Consider the following 19,569-nt stretch of genomic DNA (forward strand, 5'->3'; position numbering starts at 1 on the left):
CTGCAGAACTAGAGGCTGACAGCTCATTAGCTAGCTATATGAGGAAACTGTTAACAAATAAAACTGTTTTGCAGTTGAACTCTTTCAGATAAAAGACAGACCAGACCGTTGGAAGCAGTGCTGACCCCAGGGTCCTGGGTGTGGCTGAAAGTTACGAAGAGGAAGAATTGGGTGAGTCCAAAGTGGGAAGGACCATACCAGGTACTGTTGGCGATGCCTACTGCAGTCAAAGTTGCTGAGAGGTCATCCTGGGTCCACCTGACGCACTGTAAACCGGTAAAGAATTTTCAACTTGATAAACATTTTGTGACTGATACACAAAAAAGGCAGGATGGCCAAGAGTGAAATGAGTAAAAATACAGATCAACCCCGAAGATATTGTTTAATCATCTTGTTGACTATGCATTTATTGACTATGATTGTGATGACCTTCCTTTTGTTGTGGTTTTTCCTACATATAACCACACAAGTGAAAGTGGAAAAACGTGATGAACTATCTATAGACTGGCATCCAAACTTTAACACATACCTAGCTATGAAGCGTGTATATGTAGAGACTATGAACATTTCAAATTGCTGGGTTTGTACTGCTATACCAACAGCATATGGAGGACTGTTGATGTCCGCTGTCCCTTCGGGATAAATGAGACTTGGGAGAATTTACTTTTTGATACAGGATCTGTAAGGTCACAGGACAAAATTGCATTGTATTTGCCTATTACACAGAGGGGAATTGTATGTTTCTATAAGAATGATACACTCCAAGTGGGTTGGAGTAACTGCAACATAACTATATCTTATAAATGCTATATTAAAGCTAAAGATAAAGGCACTGTTTGTAACACAAATTATGATTCATATTTGAGCTTAATGAAAACAACATTAAGTGATGTGCAGAGAAATCCTGTTTTGCATAAACAATTGTCTGTTATAGACAAGAAAATGTTTCATTCAGAATTAACCCGCATCAGTACTAAAGTAGAAAACTGTTATTTTGTTTGTGGGAAAAAGGCATACAAATGGCTACCTGAGAATTGGTCCGGCAGTTGTTTTTTGGGTTATCTGGTTCCGGCTATAAGGCATACTGCAGAATTACCTCTAGGTAAGATACGAAATGTAAGAGATGTAGCTCGAAAACCTGAAGATCCAATCGGAAAACCTGTAAATCCAGTGGGAAAAATCGAAGCTGGTTGGAAGAACCATCATTCCGTGAAAGATAAAGAAAAATTGACTCATATGGACTTGAGTGACAGTGTTATATCCTGGGCTGGAATATTTCCAGCATATGGAGCAGTCAAATCGATCTGGGAGTTGAGAAAGCTGTCGAAGCTTCTCAAAGTAATGAGTAACGCAACTTTTTCTGCTCTTGAACTAGTGACTGATGAACTGAATGCAATGAGAACTGTTGTGCTACAAAATCGAATGGCTCTTGACTTCACCCTAGTGGCGAGAGGTGGTACGTGCGTGCTTATCAAAGAAGAATGCTGTGCGTTCATACCAGACAATCGACACGAGATTAATGACCACCTAGAGGTAATACAGCAGGTATCGGCCATCCATGACTGAACCAGGCCCAAACCCACTGACGAACTTTTTCCAGAGTCTGTTTGGTGGGTGGGGTTCTATCCTAATGAATATTTTGATTGCTATTTGTGTTGGTCTGCTCCTATTAGGAGCATGTGTCTGTTGTGGGATCCCCTGCATGAAAAGATTAGTCAAAGATTTTGTTGATATATCTGTAACTGAAACTTTGTACCAAGACATTGAATTGGAACTATTGATTCCAGACGAAACGTTTTCCGAAATATAAACTAAATGACTTGCCTAGTTGAAAGTCCTTAAAGGAGAAGGCTAGGGGACGATATAACATTGTTTATGTTTCTGAATAGAATAAAAAGTATTAAAAGGGAGGAAAATGTTAGAAAAATATGTATTTGAACATGTGTAAAGTGCTAGTTTAAAAGCAAATAGTATATAATGCATTTTATTCTATTTACAATATGGCAATAAGAATGATTTTACATGTAATTGCTTGAAGCTTTGGAGCTGCAGTGTATTTGAACTCTGACCCTGGCAGTAGCCAGCTTAGCAAGCTTATGTTTTTCACTAATGATTATCTGCTGGGTCAGGAAATTAAATGTATAAGGCATTGAGAATCTTCTTCCTTCCTCTGGGATAATTGGCCTTGTGAATGTTACCAAGATAAAGACACAGCTGCTGAAGTAATGTTGCAAGAAGAACAAAGAAGTGTATTACAAGATTGAACCAACTATTGTATTCGAACAGGCCTGAAACCTTGAAAGAGTAACATTTACAGAAAGACATTATAACTAACCAGGTGCTTTGCAAGGCTGTATTATTCCCATGGGAAAACTTTTAAAATGTATAACATCAGCTTTTCTTATGAATAGAATATTGTAGACCATAGTGATGTAGGTGCCCTGTGACTAACCACATCAGTAAGGTGGGCACAGCTTGAATGTAAGACTGTATAAAATTGTGTATTTCCTGCATCATGTCAGACAAAACTCTGTACTTGTATGTTTTTTTGCCTCCTGGTGTACAGTAGTAAACTTTTGCATCTGAGCCTCCTGTGTTGTTATCATTGTTTTTATTTAACACTGATTCCCTGCCTCTTGCTCCCAGAAAACCTGACAGATACTACAGGGTCCCTGAGTCCCACAAGTTCCTCTTTAAAAATCCTATTGCAGATCCAGAGACTATTTCACAGGGGCCCAAGGGCATTAAGGCTTATACTGCTATAAATCCTACCCCTTCTGATAGAGACTCCAGGGTGCTGGATAGATGGAGTAAGAAGGTTTACACTTCTGGAACCTTGGCCATTAGGGCTTTAAACTGCCAGTTTCAAATGTTAAAGTATTAGCAACATGTTATTGGACTGCTTAAACAGAAAATGATGCTGATTCTTGACTGTGTGGAAAATAAAGAATTACAGGATTTAATGCATTCTGCTGAACAAGTTGGAAAACATACTTTGCAATGTGGTTTTGATTCATTAGAGGCCTCTTGCAGGGCTGCTGTTACTGGGTCTGTGCTCAGGAGGCATGCTTGGCTTAAGGAGCAATCTTTGCCTGATCATGTTAAAGCTAAATTGTTGGATGCTCCTTTAAATCAGGACTGCCTGTTTGGCAGCAAGGCTGAGGAAGTTCTTAAAAAGATTGAAGATAAAGCTTAAATCTGTGCAAACTGTTTTTACAAGTTCAGCCTCCTAGATTTAGTAGGCACTGGCCCTCTAAGAATTGGTCCTTTCCAGCCCCTTCCAGGTCTTCTCAAGCCAAACCCAGACACAGCAAAAACCTCAGGTTTCAGTCCAAGGGGACACACAGAACTAAGCAGTGGGGGGCCTCCACTTCCAAATCTGGGAATAATAAGACTCCCCCCTAGGGTAAACTGTCTCAATGACTTCCTTTTAAAATTTCCAAGTACTTATCAACTGACTGTCCCTTTGGGGGGAAAGATTGCTCTTATGCAAAGAATTGGGAACTCATTACCCCAGACAAATGGGTTTTAAATATAGTGTCCCAGGGATACAGATTTCACTTCCACATGTTGCCAACACCAAGCAGGTGGCTGGACCTACCCCAAAATCAGTGGGCAGAGGCCCAAAAACAAGTACTTTCTCTCTTAAGCATGGGGGCTATTCAACTGGTACCAGAAGAGGAAAAGGGACAAGGTTTCTACTCAAGACTTTTTGTGGTACCCAGAAAAGACAATTCATGGCATCCTATCCTGGACTGTCTACTCTAAACACCTTTTTGGAGATTCCAAAATTCAAGATGCTGACTCTTCATCAATTACTTCCTATGCTAGGCAAAGATGCCTGGTTGGCAACACTAGATTTAAAAGAAGCATACTTGCACATCCCAATCAGGGAATTTTGCAGAAGATACCTACGCTTCAAAGCAGGCTGCACACACTATCAGTTCTCTGCATTGCCCTTTGGCTTATCTACTGTGCCCAGGGTATTCACAAAGTGCCTAGCTCCAGTTAATGCATTTTGCAGACAAAGAAATATTCAAATATACCCATACCTGGACGATTGTCTAATTCAGGCAGAAAGCCAGGAAATACTTTTAAATCATCTGGCCTTTGTACAAAGGGTTTGTCTGGGGTACACCATAAATGAAAAGAAATCACACCTGGTACCCTGTCAACAAATTATATTCCTGGGAGCAAGCTTGAATACAACTTCCCAGATGGCTTACCTCACGCCAGAGAAACATATTCATTTGACAACCTACTTCAATCAAGTGGCCACAAAAACCCTGCTATCTGCAAGACAAATACTGCAAGCCTTGGGGTTCATGGCCTCCTGCATTCTTCTAATTCCATATGCAAGACTGCATATGAGGAAACTACAGTGATATCTAAAAAGCCTATGGTGTCAACATTCTCAAGACCTAGAAACAATGCTTCCTATCATACCTTGCCTACGCCTAGATTTCCTTTGGTGGGCAGAGGCCTGCCACCAGAACAAGAGACTACCTTTCACACCACCCCCTGCCACCCAAATCCTAACAACAGACGCATCAGACTGTGCATGGAGGGGCATTCAGGGCAAATGGAACCCAAGTCAAATGCACCTGCATATCAATCAAAAAGAAATGTTAGCTGTACAGAATGCTCTGACAGCCTTCAAGGACCACATTCTTCCAGGATAACTAATGGTAAGGACAGACAGCACCAGTGTTATGTGGTACATAAGCAAGCAGGGGGGGGGGTTTACATTCTTACCCCCTCTGAAGACTAGCCATGGCATTGTGGAACACAGCCTTGAGCTACCAAGTGCACCTACAAGCTCAATTCCTGCCAGGAAAATTAAATACACTGGAAGACAGACTAAGCAGAAACCTCATGGGCCCACACGAGTGGAAACTGAAACCAAGGATTGTCAACATGTTGACAAGCAAATGGGGGAGCCCAGATATAGACCTGTTTGCCTCTCCTCAGAACTACCAATTGGACAAATTTTGCACAAGGGCTCCCCACAAACAAGCCTGGAAAGTGGATGCTCTGTCTTTCAGCTGGAAAAACCTATCAGTCTATGCCTTCCCCCCTCTGCCTCTGCTCTCCAAAGTACTACTAAAAATCAAACAGGACAAACCAAAGATGATTTTGATTGCTCCAGACTGGCTGCGCCAACACTGGTACCCCCTCCTGAGTAGTGTGTCATGGTTATCTCCATGGCACCTTCCTCAGACTCCTTCCCTGCTGTCTCAGCAGGAGAACCAGATTTTGCACCCTCAGCTTCTAACACTGAACCTTGCAGCCTGGCTAATTACATAATCTCTCCTTTACCATCCCTCAGCAAACCTGTGGTGGATATCATTTTAAAGGCAAGGAGGCCTAGTACTAGAAAATCTTATGCTGAAAAATGGAAAAGATTCTGTTCCTGCAACCAGTCTCAAGGGATGAGCACAGCAGCACCCAATTTACCTCAGATTTTACAATACTTAACTGAGATGCTTCACAAGGGCCAGTCTTTTTCCTCCATTAAAATTCATGCCTCAGCCATTTCAGGTCATTATAACACAGAACCTTCCCTCTTCTCTCATCCACTGCTCAAGCAGCTCCTCAGAGGGGCCAACAATTTGAGACCACCCAGGAGAGCTCTAACCCTAGCCTGGGACCTTAACTTTGTCTTGGAGAAACTCACTCTACCTCCTTTTGAGCCAGCTGCTACTGCAGACTTAAAATTTCTTTCTTGGAAATCAGCTTTCCTTTTAGCAATCACTTCAGCTAGAAGGATATCTGAATTACAGGCCCTTATGGCAGTGGAGCCTTTCATCATCTTTCATGCAGACAGGGTGTCCCTCAGAACCAGTCCATCCTTCATGCCCAAGGTAGTATCCAGTGTGGATCTTAATCAGTCCATTCATTTGCCAACCTTCTTTCCCAAACCACAGAATAAAGGGGAACAGATACTGCATTCCTTAGATGTGCACAGACAACTTAGATTCTACTTGGACAGGACTAAACCTCAAAGGAAATCTGAACAACTGCTGGTGGCATTTGCTGCAGGGGCAGAGGTGAAGGCTATTTCAAAGCAAATAATTTCTAAATGGATAAGCCATTGCATTCATTTCTGCTATAAGCACCATGGAAAACCTATCCCCTAGGGGATCAGATCTCACTCCACCAGGGCTGCATCTACCTTTACAGCCTTTCTCAGAGGCATCCTAGAAGCTGCTACCTGGAGTTCTGTACCTACTTTCACCAAGCATTATCATTTGGCAATTTTCTCTAAATCCAGAGCTGGCTTTGCCACTGCAGTCTTGCAGGGCCTTATAGCTGGCCCTAATGCTATCTAAATACCTCCTCCCAACCATAGATTTGGGAATCTACCCAAATGAAATGACTGCAACAGTGAAACATGAAGAACATAGTACAGTTGTGTATACTTACCATAAATATAGATGTTCAAGAGTAGTCACTGTTGCAGTCCTGGTTACCCACCCTACAACCCCCAAACTTCTTTTGGCTATACCTTTACTTTCATTTACTATGCTTAAAAGCCTTTTTGGTGTATTTTCTTTTTTGCTGGAGGTATATCTTTGTACTTTTATATTGAATTGCTTCCCATTAGGGGGGCACCTGACATCTGGGGCAAGAAAAACTGATGTAATGGCGTTGGCTGCATGTTTTATACCCCTGATGACCTGACGTCATGGAAGAAGGGACAGCAACCAATGCAGGACCCAAGACTTTGTTAATCAGGCTGACTGAAGGCTACCTGCAAGCAGATAACCCAAATGTAATGACTGCAACAGTGAATACACTCGAACATCTACATTTATGGTTAGTGTACACAACTGTACTTTCTCTAGAATGTCACATGGTACACTGCATCATGACAGGATTCTTTATGCAAGTTTCATCAGAGTGGACTGGAGACTTTGTTAATATGATCTGATTAATCTGGTGCTAGTTTGCTGTGTAACAGTGTTACCAATGAGGTTCATGATATTTGCTGCAATTTTAAATCCTTGCAGGATGTAGAACACTAGGGTTGCTTTCAGTGTTTGGCCTGCTTTTGGGCAGTTTGAGTATCATTTGGGAGAACTGTGTTCATTGCTCTTAATTTACCTGCCTTGCTTGCATGAAGTAAAGGATAATAGCAAAATAGTGATCTATCTGAAAGATGTTGATTATTTATTTATTTATTTTTTAACAATATTGGGCCTTGGTTTTGGGGTGTTACCCGATTCTTTATCAGGCCTGAATTGATGTTTTCTTGCTCTGCTAGTTCCACAACTTTTTTTACTGAATGTGCCCAGCATGATCTTTAACTTCATTCTTTCATTATATATTTGAGTGTTCTTATCAGTCAGGTTTATTAACTATATCTTTTCTATTTTACTTAATTTATAAAATGTTGTAAGCATCTTTCTTTGGGACTGCTTGCATTAATTAATACTGCATTTTCTGTTTATATTAATTTGCTTATGTTTTATTGGGTTACTTGATAATGATGTTTTATTGTAAATAAGAACCAGAAAAACTTCACGAACAAATGTAGACCAACCAAGAAAGAAATCCAGAACACACCCGTGGAGACAATAATTCAACTGCAGCGATGTAATGGTAACAAGCAGGTTTAATACCAACACGAATCCTTCACAGAACAACTTGATGACAAGCGCTTTCGCCTGGACAATTCCAGGCTTTTTCAAGTCAGAGCAAACAAAGCAAACTGGAAAAACAGTGCTTAAATAGCTGAGTCACATGCTGAATTTAATTGGTACTTGGAAAGCAATTAAAAAGTAATTAGAAAGCATTTCAAGATGATGAAAATTCAGTCTTGATAAAGCTCTTTAAAAACGCATAGTGTTCAGTGTAACACATTCTAACACTCCTGATAGTATATACACTAAATAAAGTAAAAAGATCATGTAGTGTGCAAATTATACATTTTCTAATAAATGTTCCCTATCTGCATTAAAAACATCCAAGACTACAACTTGTATATAAAAAGGAATACCAAAACAAAAATATGTATCAACAAGCTATAAACAAGCAGATAAGTACTGTTTACATGTAAAAAGAGCACAACTATGCTTGGAAAATGTAATAAGAACTGTTGGTAAAGCATAAATATGCTGACAGCAAGTACTAAAAAACCCATTATAAAAAATGCAGACTATAATCTAGCTCATCTGAGCCTGAGAACCCTATGTAACGTCTCGTTCATGCCAGGCATGCTGCCAGCATCAAGCCTCAGCTGCCAGATTAATTCCCTGACTTCCAAGGTGGACTCCCAGTCCCCACCTCTATTGCTGGGATGGACTTGTTCAAGCACCATGAAAGTTAGCTTAAAATTGGGACAACTGAGGGAGTGTTTATAGAATGCGTTACTATCTTTCTTTTGTCTATATCATAGATATGTTCATATATCGCTTTCTAAACTCCTTTCAGTTTCCTATGTAGAAAGCATGAGTCAAGCAACACCCAATGTATACTACTCCTTTCGTGTTGCAAGTGTGATGACCATGTGGTTTCAAATTGACACTGCGTGCTTTCAAATATAACTGACTGTTGTTGATTATAAAAGAGCATTGTTTGCACATGCCACATTTAAAAGTACCATTCCATTGTTTGGTGGTCGTACAAGTAGTGCTATGTTTTTGTTCAAAAACTTCTTTTAATGACCTCTTTTTCTAACAAAGGATGGTTTCTTAGAAATCAAATTCTTAAATTCATCATTGGTTTGTAATACAAACCAAAACTTCATAATTGTATTTTCTATCTCCCTTGAATTCTCTGGGTAAATATAAATGAACTGACTCTGCTTCTCTTGGGTTTGTGTGTTGGGAATCATAGCGTTAAAAACCACAGCCTCCTTATTCCCAAATAATGGTGTGTATGCAGAATCCCTTTTACTAAGTATTTCATGGATGAGATTATTCACCAAGTAGTCTGGATAACCTCTATCTGCAAACATCACCTTAAGGTTGTTGGCTTCATCAATAAAATCAGATAACCTGCTACACATACGGGATGCTCTGATAAGCAAGCCTATAACTATCCCTTTCTTTTGTTGAAAAGGGTGCTGGCTATTAAAATGTAGCAGGGGTGGAGAATGAGGTTTTCTATAAACATTAGAATACAGTTCACCTGTTTGAGCATCTCTCAAGATTGCTACATCTAGATAATGAAGTTCATTCTCATTAATTTCATGGGTAAGGATAGAAAATCAGTAGAAGAGTTAATATGCTCCAAAACCCTGTCACTTGTTCTCTGGTGCCGTCCCAGATGATACATATATCATCCAAATGGCAATAAAAGTAATATATTGTGCCCAAGTGGACTGAAATATAAACTTCGTGCTCCCATCTGTGCAATACCGTGTTGGCGTGCGGTGGCACAGGAAGCACCATAGCCACTCCTTTTGTTTGTTTAAACAATTCCCCATTGAAAAACACATAGCTGTTATTTAGAACAATGTAGAGCATGTCAGAAATTAAGTTAATGATGTTACTACTGAGACTGGTTTCAAACCTAAGAAAATCAGTAAACCATTCAACCCCAACAGTATGAGGTATGCTAGGGAATAGGTCTTTAATGTCCACAGTGATCATCAAAGAAGTAAGGCATTTTCTTTTGGGAAAGTTTGAGGAACTCCAGGAATCTTTTATCACATGGGTCATAGCCAGGGGTGTGCTTTTTAGTAACAAAATCTATAAATTTGGAAATGGGTTCGTGACCACCCAGCGCCTGAGACAATTGGTCTAAGCGGCAGCGGATTAATATTTATAGATTTTGTTGCTAAAAGCACACCTGGCTATGACCCATGTGATAAAAGATTCCTGGGAGTTCTCAAACTTTTCCCAAAAGAAAATGCTTACTTTACTTCTTTGATGATCACTGTGGACATTAAAGACCTATTCCCTAGCATACCTCATAGGGTTGAATGGTTTACTGATTTTCTTAGGTTTGAAACCAGTCTCAGTAATATCATTAACTTAATTTCTGACATGCTCTACATTGTTCTAAATAACAGCTATGTGTTTTCAATGAAATTGTATTTAAACCTGTGCTACCGTGTGCTACAGATGTGCCTGCGTCAGTCCACTTGAGCACGTATTGCATGTGCACGTTTATTGCGTTACTTGGATGATATGTCATCTGGGACTTGACTGCTGCAATTTCTGATTTTCTATCGCTTTACCCATGAATTAATGAATGAACTTCATTATCTAGATGTAACGTCTGAGAGATGCTCAAACAGGTGAACTGTATTCTAAAGTTTATGAAAACCCTCATTCTCAATTCCCTGCTACAGCCAGCACCCTTTCGGCAAAAGAAAGGGATAGTTATGGGCTTGCTTATCAGAGCATCCCGTGTGTCAGGTTATCTGATTTATTGATGAAACCAACAACAGGCGTGATGGTTGCAGAGTCAATGGTGAATATCATCCATGGTACTAGTAAAGGATTCTGCATACACCTGTAATAAGGAAGACTGTGGTTTAACGCCATGGTAACACACAAAACCAAGAGCAGAGTAAGTCGTTCATTTTACTCAGAGAATTCGGGGAGATAAAAATATGAAGTTTTGGTTTTGTATTACAAACCAATGATGAATTTAAAATTTGATGAAAACCATTTGTTCAAAGAGGCGTAAGTTAAAAGAGTTTTGAACAAAAACATACACTGCTTTATCTAATGTGGCGTGTGCAAACAATGCTCTTTATAATCAGCAACAGTCGGTATATTTGAAAGCGCGGTGTCTGGTACATGTCATCACACTTGCAAATCACTTAAGGGCAGAATTGGTGTTACTTGGTGCTATGAAAACTGAGGGGACCTGTGTTTGAAACATATCTATGATATGAACAAAAAGATAATAGGCATTCTATAAACACTCCTCGGTCAGTTGTACCAAGCTCAGTCGAAGTGCATTGAGAACAAGATCCCAGCAATGGGGACTGAAGTCCACCTTGAAGTCAGGACTGCGAGAACGGCTTGATGCTGGCAGCATGCCAAGTACGAACGAGACGTTAAGCATAGGGCCAGTTCTCAGGCCTCGTGACAGATTATAGTCTGCATTTTTATAATGGGTTGCCTTTACCAACAGTTCTTATTACATTTTCCAAGCATAGATTCTTTTTAAACAGTACTTATCTGCGTTTATAGCTTGTTGATACTGTTTGTTTTGTATATACAAGTTGTAGTCTTGGATGTTTTAATGCAGATAGGGAATTTATTCGATAGAAAATGTGCAATTGCGCATGATCTTTTTACTTTATTTGTATACTATCGGGAGTGAATGTTAGAGGTTACTGAGCACTATAACGTTTAAAAGGCTTTATCAAGACTGAATTTTCATCATCTTGAAATGCTTTCTAATAGCACAGTGCTCAAAGTAAATTCGGCATGTGACTTAAGCACTGTTTTTCCAGTTGCTGTTTCTCTGACGAAAAAGCCTGAATTGTCCAGCGGCATCGAATGTTCTGATAAGAATTCGTGTAAACTGCTAACTATTATCGCTATGGAACAATTGTCTCCATGGGTGTGTTCTGGATTTCTTTCTTGGATGTTTTATTGTAAATAGTTTAAGTACTTTAAAGTGGGTCTATATATCACATAGTCAAAGTCTTATAACTTTGAATACGTACTGTTCGAACCATTATGTTCGAAGTTACAACACCGACTATGGATAAAAAAAAAATGGAAAACAAAATAAACTGTTTTAAGCAGGGGGGCAAGCCCCGATGCACCCCCCCATGTAGATTAGATTTGATTAGATAGATTAGTACTAGGCTAACTACCCTTATGGGCCATTTTAAGCCTATCCAATTACTCTATGTGAGAATCAAACCCTGCACCTTGTGTCTCCAAGGTAAACACCTTAACCATTATGCCATCCTCCCACAACAACCCCGCTACTTAAATATACCAACTCTGAGATCGCACCCCATTGAACAAAATGTAAACCTCCGCTTATGAGGATTTCCATTCAAATGCTCAAACTTTTACAAATTCAAACTTATGGTCTCGACCATATGAGGTTCTAACTTGTAAAAGTTTGACTGTATGATAGGAACCCCTTTAAATTGCCTGTGTGTGGTTTTTGAAGCAAGTGTAAGTAAGAACCATTTACAAAGTCACAACCTCACTATCATAAGTAATACTGAGTTATATAGTTCTTGATGAAAAACATCTTACTTTTGCAATTTATTTTGTTGATACTGATGAATCCTTAAAATGTTTCTTGGATCTGGAAACTCTTACAATGATGTCATGAAATCTAATCCCATAATGGATCGGTACCTAAATTAGTGTATAGCCTACTAAAGTCCCATACTTAGTCTGTCTTCTAGAATGACAAGTTATCAACCATGTTTTGGAGGAGGAACACCTTAAATTAACATATATAATGCTGTAGTAGTGAAACCATGATGTAAGCAACTGCTCTGATAAAAATTTTAGTTGTTTGTGATTACACAGACTGCCTTTATGACATGTACAAATTATGCTAAATACCGACCATTGTGTCATTTTGTGGATGTGGTCCTATGGAAAAAATAAGTAGACGAAAATGAAATTTCAAAAACATATTATAATCTTTAATATTTTTTAAAAACTATTTGCAATTATAATATCAAGATTGTAACTGGTAGTAAAATTAATTATAAAACAAAATGAATGTTAAATGAAATTGATTTCCAGCTTAAATGTTCAGAAATACTTTGCTAAATTTTCTTTTGATTTTCAAAATTTTAAAAATAAAATAAATAAAAAATATAACAAAATGCATAACATCTGTACCAGAGATAGGATTAAAACAGATTTCTTTTCCAAACATGTTTTATCAAAATAATTCCCAAGTATAGATATCATTAAAAACATGATACAGAATACATGTGGTAACACATATGCAATTAATAAAAAACAGAAATGAATAAAATATATTTAATATCTATAAAAATGTATATAAAAGTGATCTGTATAAATGTTAGAACCTTTGCTTAGGTTCTCTTACTCTCCAAAGATAATACTTAAGCATATATTTAACTTATAATGTCCTTCTTTTATTATTTTGCTGCCTCATGACTCAAGTGAAATTAACTTCTTCCAGCTGCTGGGCTCTACAGTAAGTGTACTGAGCACATAGTATCCCTGACAATTCCTGCTGCAAATGCTAAGACAAGCTCACTACCAAGGGAACTTGTACAGATGAATTTAACTCCATTTGCAAAAGCACAAAAGGAAGAAATAACTTCAGTTAAAACCTATTGTACTGAATACATAGAGATCCCTGACAATTCCTGCTGCAAATTATTAAGACAATCTCACTGCCAGGGGAACTCCTACAGCTGAATTTCACTCCAGTTGTAAAAGCACAAAAGGAAAATACCTTCAGGTAAAACCAATTTTACTGAGTACATAGTATCCCTGATGATTCTTGCTGCAAAATGTAAGACAATCTCACTACCAAGGGAACATCTACAGCTGAATTTAACTCCAGTTGCAAAAAAAGCACAGAAGGAAGAAATACCTTCACTTACAACCTATGTAATGCAGTTTCCAAAAATCAAATTAAACTGCTGAAATATCTTGTTTTCACTTCTGCATCAGTGTGTTCTGTACTGTACTGCTGTTAGGACACCCCCACCCCCAGACCTTATACTGTTTAATGTGAAGCTAAATTAACATTTTTACCATATTTTACTCTAGCAGTGTAAATTTTCCCTGAAAAAAGCAAATAAAGCCCATAACAATAAAATTAAATGATGTAACTCACCTCAAATAGTTAGGGTTCAAAGACAATTCTCATCTGTGGGGGGGGGGGAGTAACTACATTCCATTGAAGTACCTGATTGTCCCTCCCCTCATCTCAGTTATTCTCCAACTACTATAGTCTTTGTGGCACAGATTCAAAATCACGTTTCTACCCCATGACCTAACTGAAGTCAGTTCCTTCCATCTGTTTCACTCTACAATAAGGCACATGGCATTTTTTTTAATTTCTTAACAGAACCTGTATATCATTTCATTCTGGTTTAGCCTTGTACTAAAAAAGAAATAATCACAAATAAGCTTCTACCTTTTTAAATTTGGCTAAGTGTTGTTGTATTTCTGCTGTTAATGTCTAGGAAATATGTTAGCACATTTCTACTGGCTTTTTGTACTAGAATTCAGTGATAGCACCTACATTTTTGCTTTATGAACTGCACAGTTACAGCAAGTATGTTTTTGGTGTGTTGCCATCTGGTTACATCTTTTTTTTCTCTGCTACTAATCTCTAGGATATATATTAGCATGTTTCTACTGGCTTCTGCTGTAGGGTTCAGTCATAGTACCTCATTTTATGTTTTATGAGCAGCACTGTTACTGGCTAATCTAGTCTATTGTTAATGATCTGAGACAGTTCTGCTTGTGAAAAGATTTGGGTCATTGTCTATTTTTTCATATCTGTTAAAATTCAAACTGCTTATTCTAAAGTGCTTAAATGTTAGATTTACACATTTTGTATTGTGTAGCAAAGAATGGGAACTAACTGGGATTGGCATTTTACCCGTCTTTTTAAAATCTGGAAACCTCCATCTCAGTAATCCCAAACTTTCATGACAACTTATATATCTTGTTAGCTGCTTTATTTTCTATCTGCCCTTCCAAACTCTGGAAGCCTCCGTTTTAGTAATCCCAAACTTAAATACCTATCCAAATCACCTGTTAGCTGCCTTATTTTCCAGTTTAAGGGTTATAAAGCACAAATGTACAATGGTCAAATGTAGTATGCTACTTACATTGGCAAAACACTACTTAATGCAGCAGAGCATAGATAGATAGTACTTTATCTACCCAGGTCAACCATCAAAACAGTCCTAATTGGTCAACCACCAAAACAATCCTAATTATTTTAATCTGTTTCCCAATGTAATGAGCACATAGTATCACTGATTATTTCTACTGGAAAAGTTAAGACAATCTCACTATCAAGGAGACTTCTACAGCTGAATTTCACTCTAGTAGCAAAAGCATGAAAGGAGAAATACCTTCAGTTAAAACCTATGTAAGGCGGTTTATAATAATCAAATTATCAAAATATCTTGTTTTCGCTCACTTCTGCATCAGTGTGTGTTCTGTACTGTTGAATCTGCTGGAAGACAAACCACCCCTACCCCTACCCGCAGACCTTATGCTGCCTAACATCAAGCCAAAGTAACTCTTTAGCATATTTTCCTCTAGTAGTGTAAAATTTACCCTGGAAAAGCAAATAAAGCCCATAACACTAAAATTAAATGCTGAGACTCATCTCAAGAAGCTGCACTTCAAAGACTTGTCTTTGTGTTCATAAACATTCCACCTCATTGATTGTTTTTGGTGGAAAAAAACATTTATGGGGAAGTTACTGCATTCCATTTTCATACCTGATTAATTGCGCCTGTTCTATTTGACCTTGCTATGTTTAAGATCACTCTACTCCCCTACCCTACCCCATATTCCCACCACCTCACATTCACTAAACTTATCCTAAGATAATTTTCACTAAACACATTACCATCAATCATGAAGTAGTTTACAATCCATACTTCCGCCCCTCCATTAAACACCCACTAACCACTTCCTACCTTTTTCTTTCATTCATCTGGATTCCTTCTTCATTGTAATTCAGCAACCCCTCTCACTTCACCAAACCCACAACCAATGAAACTCTGTCTAACCTTCTCTCAGTATGCTGTTTACATTTTCACTAATTGAACATTCGCGTAATATTTACCATGCTATTCAAAGTACTACAGTTGACTTTCCCTCTCTTTCTTGCATAACCAAGTGCCATACACCGCTCAACATTTGTCTTATGTCCGATGCTGAGTCCATTGCTCTCAATGGCAATTAGTCCCATATTTCATTTAGCATAGCCCACAACATTTACAACCTATTTCACATTTATCTTTTTCAAACAAATGTATATAAAAGTAAATAATCCTACCCACAACTTAAACCACAAACTGAAGACGAAGCCACAAAAGCTCAGCGGCTTAAAAACCCTGATCTGTTCAAAGCAACAAGATACAAATCTCCACCAAAAGCTATGTAGTAGAAAATGCTATGTAGTAGCTAAGACTGTTAAAAACCTTTAGTAAAAATTGTTATAAATAGGATACCCACAAATTAGTCACAAAGAACAAATTTAAAACCAAGTGGCATTGTATATTATTCAAGCTATCCCTACCCAATCTGCAAATATGCAGCAACATTTATACCAACCCAGGCTAAACCACCACACCTGCTCCCATAATGGCCCACACAACCATTAATAATGTAACACCTCCCTCCTGCAACTGGGGTAAAACAATTCTAAAATTTATAAACATTAACGTTAGATGCATCTGTAATGAAGTAACTGAACTGTATGCTTTCATATCTTATTACAACCTTGATGTCCTTGATATCACAGAAACGTGGGTAAAACCCAAAGCCAAAGACGATTAAATCCTTTGTCCAGTATATAATATTATTTGAACAGACCATATGTCCAAAAAAGCAGGTGGGGTGACTATTATATCCTCAAAACACCTGAGCATATCTCTTTATTAGAAAAAAGTATATCTTATTAAATAATGTAGAGATTCTTATTTCCTTAATCAAGCTAAACTCTTATAAGACCTTATAGCCTTATATATTCACCCTGGCAATAACATCAGCACAGCAGAGGACATACTATATTGGGCATCTACCAATATACTGTCAAGAAACCGTCATCTATGGGGATGTTAATGGGACCTTAACACAGATAATGCCCGAATCGTGTCTGATGCACTCTCTCCCACTATTAACCTGCATGGTTTCTCTCAGCTCATTAATACACCTGCAAGATATAACAAGCCCTCCTCTAAGGCCTTTACTCTAGACTGGATTCTCTGAACTAAACCTGATAATATTTAGAACTATGGCACACTATTTGACAACCTGAGCAACCATCTGCCTAGTTTTTTGAACAGGCTTGTATGCAGTCGAGTAAAACATCATGCATACAAGAATGTGCATAACCTATTTAATTTTAATATAGACAGTGGCATAGCTTCATAGGTTCATAGGAGGTTACTAGGCTATTAACCTGAGGGTTGTTTTAAGCCTAGCCTATTACACCCATTATATTTCAAGAGAAAAGTCTAGTCAATGCCTAAGATTATTATTAGTAATGACTGCCCATGTCCAAGAGGGATGTGGGAGCTATTTCTGGCAAGAATTTGTGGTTTTCCATCCATTCATCCAGGCTCCCTTTGAACAGAGTCATAGAGGTGCTCTGCTTAACATGAAATTGTAGCCTATTACAGGTGAGTGGCAACCTCTGTGAGATGAACTTGTCTCTCCAGCATGTCCTATTTAAATAGCAGGCCAGATTTAGGTCACTGGAATGGGTAATTCTAGTCCCATTTGACTTACGGATGTGCAGCAACTTCATTAGGTTGGGGTCAGAGATTGCTCTGTAAGCTAGGCACAAGTGTCACCAAAGCAGCCTATATGCTACTGAGTCCAGTGACAAAGACTTCAGTCTATCTGTGTAAGGCATGTGCTGAAGACCCTGGATCTTCTTAGTTAAAAATCTCTGGTGTCTTTCCAGTTGCTGCGTGTGCCTGGTATGGTACATACCAAAGAGGGTATTATACTCAATTATGAGCCTGATAAGGGATGAGTATGGGGGGGGGTTATAACCTCTTTTGCTCTTGAGGCTATGCCTTTGCTAACCAAATGTGTGATGTAGAATGCCTTTCTTACTATAGTGGACACATGGTGGTCAAAGCTTAGGTCACAGTCTACTTGTGTGCCCAAATCCCTCGATATAGCATTTGTGCATAAGGTATTGTTGTTTATTTGATAGTGTGTAGGGGCACTGCTTTTACCAAAGGGGATGATGATGCATTTTTTTGCATTTAGTTTGAGTCCATGGCTTTGGCACCAATCATTGGTCTGGGTAAGCCCCTCTTGGAGTACACTGACATCATCTGAGGAGTCAAGGATCACTCCAAGTTTGCATTTGCCAGCAAATTTGTTCAGCCACAGCCCCTTTGTTTTATTCTGAACTTCTGAGAAGTAAATAAACAAAAGGGGGCCCAGTACTGACCATTTTTGAACCCCACTGGTGACATGTCTGCTGGCTGAGGTGGAGTCACTAACTTTGATAGCATGTGTATGGTTAGTGGGCCAATTTGCGACCCACCTAACAACAAAGGGGCTGACATTTAGGCGGGTGAGTTTGTCAATAATGCCTGAATGGGGGATTGTGTCATCCCACTCTCAACTGGAATATGTTAAAGATCTTCCTTTAGATAAATAATAAAACATTTTCCAATATACTGATCAAATGTGCTCCTATCAAGTGAAAAATAGTTAAACTTAATTCAGCAATATGGCTGTCTAAAAGCAGTAGGCAGCCAATTTAGCTTTAAGACAAGGCCTAGAAAGCATGCCACACTAACAAGTCCAAGGAAAATCTTCTAAACTGCAGAGAGATAAGAAATAAAGCCAAACACAGTATAAGGCTTGACAAAAACCTTTACTACTTTAACTTACAGCAGGCACACCTAACAAATTCTGGACATCAGTCTAAAACTTACTAATTCCAGGCTTAAGTCAAGAACCCACTTCCTCCCTAGAAGACACTTTATTAACAGTTGCTAATTACTTTAACAAATATTTCATTCAAGCTGTAGCCTCACTTATAAAAGACAGCCCCACCATTAACCCCCCCATCAATAAAACGTCATGGAAGTTCACTTCTCACTTAGACTTGTCCCCACCTCCACCATAAGAAAACATCTCCTAAAATTAAAACCTACAAGCTCTGCTGCAGACATCTTTCCTCATAAATTCCTAAAACTGCTGCTAAAACTCTGTCATATCCAATATCTATACTAATAAACAGATCCATTCTAAAATGTCATGTCACAACCATTTGGGAGAAGGCATACATACTTTGCCTTCACAAAGTAGGACCCCATGCTGACTACTTCAACTTTAGACCAATAGCCATCCGATCAAAAACGGAGCCATGACAGCTCCAAATAAAGGGTGGATATTATGTAGAAAGCATGCCAATGGCCAAGTATATGGCCATTGGCATAGAAAACAGCTGCAAAATGAAAAAAAATAACTTTTATTTTTTTAGCCAATCTCGGCTCTTTAAGCATAGGGCAGTGGTGTGCAAATGGGATCGGGTGAAAAATAAAATAAAACACCTAAAATAAGCATTCTAACTAAAATCACTATTTTGTCATTGTACTCAGTAGTAGGCAGAAGACAACATGGCCAGTGAATAGTGGTTGCTAAGGGGGGGGGGGCACAGTGTGGGACCTGTTTATATGCATCAACAGGCATTCCTATGCAAATGAGGGGAATGATACTGAATCACAGATTTCCCCTGCATGCTAGTCAGCACCCAACAGTGTAAGAGCAGGAATAGCTTCGTGCAAGCCTAGGAGTTAGCTGACATCATAGGGGGTGTGTCAGGCATACTGTAAGCAGACTGGGTTTGCCCTTAGCTTAGCAGAGCTTAGCAAGGGTGTGTGTCTGAGGCTGCCTAGCACTCTTTACATTG

Source organism: Protopterus annectens, chromosome 6.part0, assembly GCF_019279795.1.
Source record: "Protopterus annectens isolate FY-2018-M chromosome 6.part0, PAN1.0, whole genome shotgun sequence".
Taxonomy (NCBI): domain Eukaryota; kingdom Metazoa; phylum Chordata; order Ceratodontiformes; family Protopteridae; genus Protopterus; species Protopterus annectens.